Source organism: Schistocerca gregaria, chromosome X (assembly GCF_023897955.1).
Source record: "Schistocerca gregaria isolate iqSchGreg1 chromosome X, iqSchGreg1.2, whole genome shotgun sequence".
NCBI lineage: Eukaryota > Metazoa > Arthropoda > Insecta > Orthoptera > Acrididae > Schistocerca > Schistocerca gregaria.
The window spans coordinates 579636829-579644371 of NC_064931.1; positions in this window are offsets into that span (position 1 = coordinate 579636829).

The following is a 7543-nucleotide window of genomic DNA, read 5'->3' on the forward strand; positions in this document are numbered from 1 at the left end:
CACTATTCAGTGTCCCCTCGACTATCACCAGAGGTGTACGGCCAGTGTAGGAGATCGCTCCCCACACCATGATGCCGGGTGTTGGCCCTGTGTGCCTCGGTCGTATGCAGTCCTGATTGTGGCGCTCACCTGCACGGCGCCAAACACGCATACGACCATCATTGGCACCAAGGCAGAAGCGACTCTCATCGCTGAAGACGACACGTCTCCATTCGTCCCTCCATTCACGCCTGTCGCGACACCACTGGAGGCGGGCTGCACGATGTTGGGGCGTGAGCGGAAGACGGCCTAACGGTGTGCGGGACCGTAGCCCAGCTTCATGGAGACGGTTGCGAATGGTCCTCGCCGATACCCCAGGAGCAACAGTGTCCCTAATTTGCTGGGAAGTGGCGGTGCGGTCCCCTACGGCACTGCGTAGGATCCTACGGTCTTGGCGTGCATCCGTGCGTCGCTGCGGTCCGGTCCCAGGTCGACGGGCACGTGCACCTTCCGCCGACCACTGGCGACAACATCGATGTACTGTGGAGACCTCACGCCCCACGTGTTGAGCAATTCGGCGGTACGTCCACCTGGCCTCCCGCATGCCCACTATACGCCCTAGCTCAAAGTCCGTCAACTGCACATACGGTTCACGTCCACGCTGTCGCTGCATGCTAGCAGTGTTAAAGACTGCGATGGAGCTCCGTATGCCACGGCAAACTGGCTGACACTGACGGCGGCGGTGCACAAATGCTGCGCAGCTAGCGCTTTCGACGGCCAACACCGCGGTTCCTGGTGTGCCCGCTGTGCCGTGCGTGTGATCATTGCTTGTACAGCCCTCTCGCAGTGTCCGGAGCAAGTATGGTGGGTCTGACACACCGGTGTCAATGTGTTCTTTTTTCCATTTCCAGGAGTGTACATGTTCACCTAAGCACCGTTGCTGATGCGACTGGACGGGAGCGAAGAACTATTTACAGAGCGCAGACACTCAAAGGTAGGCCTTATGCGCGTATGTTCAGCACTGCTGGTGTGAACCCTCCTTCTACCATGTAATTAACATGCATTTGTTTTGGTAGCATGGTAAACTATGTGGAAATAGATTTATGAGTCACATTACACGGGTTGTATGTTTGCTGTATTACCAGTAGAACTAAAATTGGATAAGATAATGAAACTGCGAAACACGTTTATTATTTGCAGGTTATGCACTCGAAACTATAGCAAGCAAAAACTCCACTTTACTAGAGGTTTTTGATTACTGGTATAGGCAATCATCATCAAGAGAAAAACATTTGCTGCTGCTAGGCATTCCGATGGTGCTGCTGTGCTAAAGGCATTCAAAGCGTGTGATGAACGAATGAATGAATGGTAGAGAGAAGGTAGTTTTAAGTTTCGGTTTATAACTACGGTGCTTGACTCTACGCTTAAACACACACACACACACACACACACACACACACACACACACACACACACACACACACATACATACATACACACCATAAAGAAAACTTTAATAGACTTGAGACAAGCGATAAATACAAGTGAAGTACTAAGACATGCTGGACAGAAAACCAGCACCTTCCGCTCGATAGCCTAGAGGAAATTAAACATGACAAAGGTCAAGGGCGTGCAACATGAATATGTGTGTATACTCTCAAGAGGAGGAATGTAGGATCGATTTTCATCTTATGGTAGAAAAATCCATGGGGAGAACAAAATTCAAGAGGCTTAAGGACAGGGTGAAACAGCAAGATATGAGGTGAAATAAGTTGGTCACGTGAACATGACGTTACTTCTGGTTTTGACTTCCAAAATTAGAACATATTGACACTACTGGTGAAAAAAACGCCTTACATGATTGATTGGTTCGTAATGTTTCCGACATTACGTTACGTGCTTCTAGCCTACTGCTCGAACTCTACAACAGATAACATGTCGATGCCTGTTACAGTTGCACCATACTGTGATAATGTCTTATGTTGTCATAATGATACTTATAAATATCTGTCATATTCAATATAATCTGTAATTATTTAGTAACTGCATAACATATTTCGCGAAATATCTCAATTTCCAGCACGTTTTCGAAGTGTATTACGCAAGAATACAGGGTTACGGTAAATGCTCATCAACCTGAGATTCTTATGCCCCTTACCTTGTTTCATATCTAACTTGCCATTTATCATGAATCTCTCGCCCAGCCCAAAGTCTCAAGCGTCTGGAAAAATTACGGATCAACATCTCTAACTAAAGTTTGCTGCATAATCCTAGAACATATTCTCAAAAATGTTCAAATGTGTGTGAATTTCTAAGGGACCAAACTGCTTAGGTCATCGGTCCCTAGACTTACACACTGCTTAAACTAACTTATGCTACGAACAACACACACACACACACACACACACACACACACACACACTCACCCATGCCTGAGGGATGACTCGAACCTCCGGCGGGAGGGGCCGCGCAGTCAGTGACATGGCGCCTTTAACCGCGAATGTAATAAACTTTCTTGAGACTGAGAAGCTTATGTCCACTAATGAGCTTGGTTTTAGAAAACATCGCTCGTGTGAAACTCAGCTTACACTTTCCTCACATGATGTACTGCGAACTATGGGTGAAGGACAACAGGCAGATTCCTTATTTCTACATTTGCGGAAAGGATTTCACACGGTGCCACACTGAAGACTGTTAATGAAGGTACGAGCATTTGGAATAAATTCACAGATATGTGAGTGGCTCGAAGACTTCTTAAGTAATAAAACCCAGTATGTTGTCCTCGGCGTCGAATGTTCAGAGACAAGGGTATCGTCAGGAGTGCCTCAGGGAAATGTTCTAGGACGGCTGTTCTCTGTATACATAAATGATTTGACAGGGTGGGCAGCAATCTGCTGTTATTTGCTGACGATGCTGGGGTTTACGGCAAGATTTCCAAGTTCAGTGACTGTAGGAAAATACAACTTAGACAAAATTTATAGTTGGTGTGTTGAATGGCAGCTAGCTCTAAATGTGGAAAAATGTAAGTTAATGTGGATAAGTAGGAAGTACAAACCTGTCATCTCCGGTTACAGTATTACTAGAGTCCTACTTGACACAGTCAAGCGGTTAAATATGTGGGCGTAACGCTGCAAAGCGATATGAAATGAAACGAGAATGTGAGAACTGTGGTAGGGTAGGCGAATGGTCCACTTCGGTTTACTAGGATAATTTTAGAAAAGTGGTTCACCTGTAAATGAGGCCGCATATAGGATACTGGTGCGACCTATTCTTGAGGACTGCTCGACTGTTTGTGATCCGTACCAGCTCGGACTGAAAGAAGACGTAGCAGCAATTCGGAGGTGTGCTGCTAGATTCATTACCAGTACGTTCGAACAACACATGTTACAGAGATATTTCGAGAACTGAAGTGGGAATCCCTGGAGGGAAGTGAATCTTCTTTTCGAGAATCATTATGGAAATATTTAGAGGACTGGCATCTGAAGTTGACTGCCAACCTATTCTACTGACGCAGACATGCATTGCGTGTAAGGACCACAAAGATAAGATTCAAGAAATTAGGGCTCATATGGAGATGTACAGACAGTTGTTTTTCCCTCGCTCTATTTGAGAGTGGATTTAGAACAGAAATGATTAGTAGTGGTAGAGGGTACCCTCCGCCACGTGCCGTACGGTGTGTTTGAGTTGTAACTGGGTTTTCTCTTTTCATGCTAGTCAATTGTCAGGATGAGCATTACTGCAAAGGGCATTTGATTCTAAAGCATTATGACAGGGTGAAAAAACACTAAATAAATTACTTTTCTCTCTTAACAACATGTGGGCAAGGTAGGTTCTTCCTTGGCTCGGGTATGAGGTAGAATGAAACAGCATTTTTACATAAGTTAACTTTTATTGAAAGATTTGTACAATGGTTTCCTTACTGGATTGTTCTGGTTGGGAGAGCGGCAGCTGTGTCATTTGCGAGGCCTTCTGCTGCGTGGGCGGCGGCGTCTGATTGCGCCTGGTGGTGTATCTCTTGTGTCGCTGTTTCGCCCAGTTGACTGGAGACGCGCCTCGTGAGGTGGCCCGTTTAATTATTGAGAACGAAGTCGTGAATCGGATGGTGATACCTTGGATGTGGCGTCCCAGTGTTTCTCTTCTCTAAGCGGTCGCGTGTGTCAGTGTTGTGCATCGGCCAACGGATAAGCGCTGCGGAGGAAGGCCAGTGTCCCAGACTTGAACAACGGACTCCAGCTTGCCAGTCTTCGGCTGTCATATCTTCATCACCAGCTCACAGGTGACTGCTGATGTGAGGCCGTCTCCTTCCCGTCTTCACGAGTCACCCGGGTACGTAAAAGTCAGTCTTCAAATACCTTCTAACTTCTGTCTTCTGGCAGAGAGTTTGCTGCTTGCTATTCCATTACGGTGGCGGACTTGGTGCTTCTGTGTACGATGTAGTCTCTTCCCGCATGCTGGTCTTCAGCACCGACTGAACTGTACTGGAACTGAACTCGAACCGAAACTGAACTGAAAACTACTGTTGGACCCACTGCGTCTCGCGTATTTATTTACTTCAGTTCAGCGGAGGTGAACGACTTCACGGTCATTGCCTCTTCTGTCACGTTTAAAAGCTTCTCGAAGAATCTTCTTAACATAGGTCATTGGCTCTTGGAATGTAGGCGAGGGCCTTTGATCACATGTGACAATTGAGAAACACGTGAGCTGGTCATTGCCTCTTCTGTCACGTTGAAAAACTTCTCGAAGAATCTTCTTAACGTCGGTCATTGGCTCTTGGAATGTAGGCCAGGGCCTTCGATCACATGTGACAATTGAGAAACATGTGAGCCGGTCAGGCGATGCCCTGAGGTCTGAATCGACAGCGTCCGCTTATGTGGGGAGGGCGATGGCTTCTCCTGAACATGTTGACTGCACGGTCATTGTCTCTTCTGCTCTGCCTGCTGTTTGCCAGTGTGTAATTCTTCTAAACTAAACTAAGTTTTTAATTTATTTTCTAATTTCTACTTCACATTGATTTCACTAACTTACTTACCTATCTTAAGTACCACTCAACAGAGTATCTATGTAGATGTAGCTATGCAAGTATCATGTAACGCCATAGCGAGCTAGTGTTGAGTGGAAAGGTACAGAGCCATAATGAATTTATTGGTCTTTCTGAAAACATTGATGAATTTATTTTTAAAAAGCAAAAATCTAAGAGTAACATTAACAACACATTGCCTCCTAAATTTCAGCCACGCAGGATTAGCTGAGCGGTCTAAGGCTCTGCAGTCATGGACTGTGCGGCTGGTCCCGGCGGAGGTTCAAGTCCTCCCTCGGGCATGGATGTGTGTGTTTGTCCTACGATAATTTAGGTTAAGTAGTGTGTAAGCTTAGCGACTGATGACCTTAGCAGTTAAGTCCCATAAGATTTCACACACATTTGAAGATTTTTGACTAAATTTCAATAACGGATAGCAAACACCCCAAAACGGCAACAGTATAAAACCACTTCCTTTAAGCATAGAATATTAAATGAAGTAAAAATACATTTACTTTACAAACAGCAAAACATATGATCAAATGAATATGTCACAAATATCAAGCAATGGCTATTTCCAGTAATTATCAAAACGCCATTGCCTTCGAAGTAGCCAAAATGACTGACAAATGTCGTTCAAATTTATGAAGATAGAGGCGGTGGCAGAGGCAACGCCAGTAGCAATAATTCCTTCTCCTCTACTAACATAGGACGGCGGTTGCCGCTACTACAGTACTAGAAACCTTCATTAAAATCTTCAATCATGGTACACAGGCATCTTAAACTAGCCTACAGTTAACAAGAGATACAATCCCTTGTCCTGTAACACAGACAACTCGTTAATTATTTAGTAAAAATTAAACATAATACAAATGCAGGAATGTACGAACGTTATGCAGGAAACTGACTAAGCTACTGAGGCATAAAATATCTTTAGTTTTTTTTAAATAGTTGCAAACAATCTGGTGAACAGCTCGAACTCGTGATACTAGCCAACAGGTAACTATAGACATGCCTTAGAAATAAGACAGCTAGATTAAACAATTTTCACTGACTATGAAGTTCAATTCGTGAATCGGAAGAATTACATCTGCATTCTATACCATTAGATTCTAAAATCAGTTTGGAATAGTGACAGCCACAAGCCCACACACACTGACAGAACTGAAGTAGTGCCAGGCAAAACCTCGTAAATAACACTGGGCAACGCGACACCAAGTGACGTGCACACTAATCGGATGCTCACCGTGATTTCTCGTAAAATCCAGCGCCCGTTGACAAACGCTTGCTTCGAGAGCGTCGAATGAAGCACCGCGTCCAATACTTGCGAAGGTCAGACCGGGCTCCAACCCGGCACCAAAATGGACACAAACTGCTTGCAACTTCAATAGCAGAGGACACGCCAAATACAGTGCGTCCGGCTGAAGTAGCTTTTAACAACCAATGTTCACGGCTTCGACAAACTCTTGGCTCCGCCAAACCCGCAGTGAGCAAAGGCCAACGGCCCACGGCAGACACTTGGCCACAACACGCCGCCTCACCTGCGCTCTTCACTGCCCGTATCACACTCTCAATTTCTCCAGTTTTTTTTCTATAATGTATTTCAATGCATCATATGGGGCGGGCTGGCAGCAGCATAGGCGCCGCTCTTCAGCCGAGAGACGGGCAGTAAGTACAGGATATGGAGACATGTAAAAAACAACAGAAAGGAGGAAATACGGCGAAACAGACATATAAGGGGAAACCTAACGGAAGATAGCGTAAAAAAAAGGGGGGGTGACTTTAAAATGGTGATAGGATGCAAAAAACTGTACATAAGAAACACACAGTGACAATTAAAAGAAATACAAGGCGAAGCATGGGCTGCGTAACACATAACAATCACTGACTGTAACATTATGTACAATTCCAGCACACAGCTAAAATCACAGCTCTTGATATCACAGGAGAGCACACTGATGACGATGAACAAACTGAAAGGATCTGCCAGAGGGATGGACACGAGGGAGGGGGGGAAGGGGGAGAGATGGGCAGAGGGTGCGCTGGAGGGGGGGGGGGGGGGAAGGCCGTGGGAAGGAAACGGTGGAGGAGGGAGTGCAGAGACTCAGGGATGGAAGGAGGAAAATTCACACTGGGAGAAAGAGGGGAGAGGAAAAGGGGGCTCTGGGGAGGGAGGAGGAATAAGGCCAGGCTTCAGTTGGTAGGAAGGGTAGATGTCATGACGAGCTTAAACATATGGGAGGGGGAGGTGCTGGAAATTGCCCTGAGGAAGGAGATGGAGGGTGTGGAGGTGGATAGAGGGAGGGAGACAGCAATAGAAGTCCAGCAACAGATGGGGGGTGTAGAGGAAGGAGGAAACAGGGGGTGGGGGGATAAAGCCTGCGGATAGTGTAAAGCATGCAGATATGCTGGAGGAAAAGGAGGAGGTGGGGAGTGGGGGCAAAGTAGAACTACAAACATGTTTCATAAGATTTGACAAATGAGGTGACATCAAGGATGATTTGTATCAGCATGAGTTAGGTATAGTAGATAAGGTCAAAGAAGAAC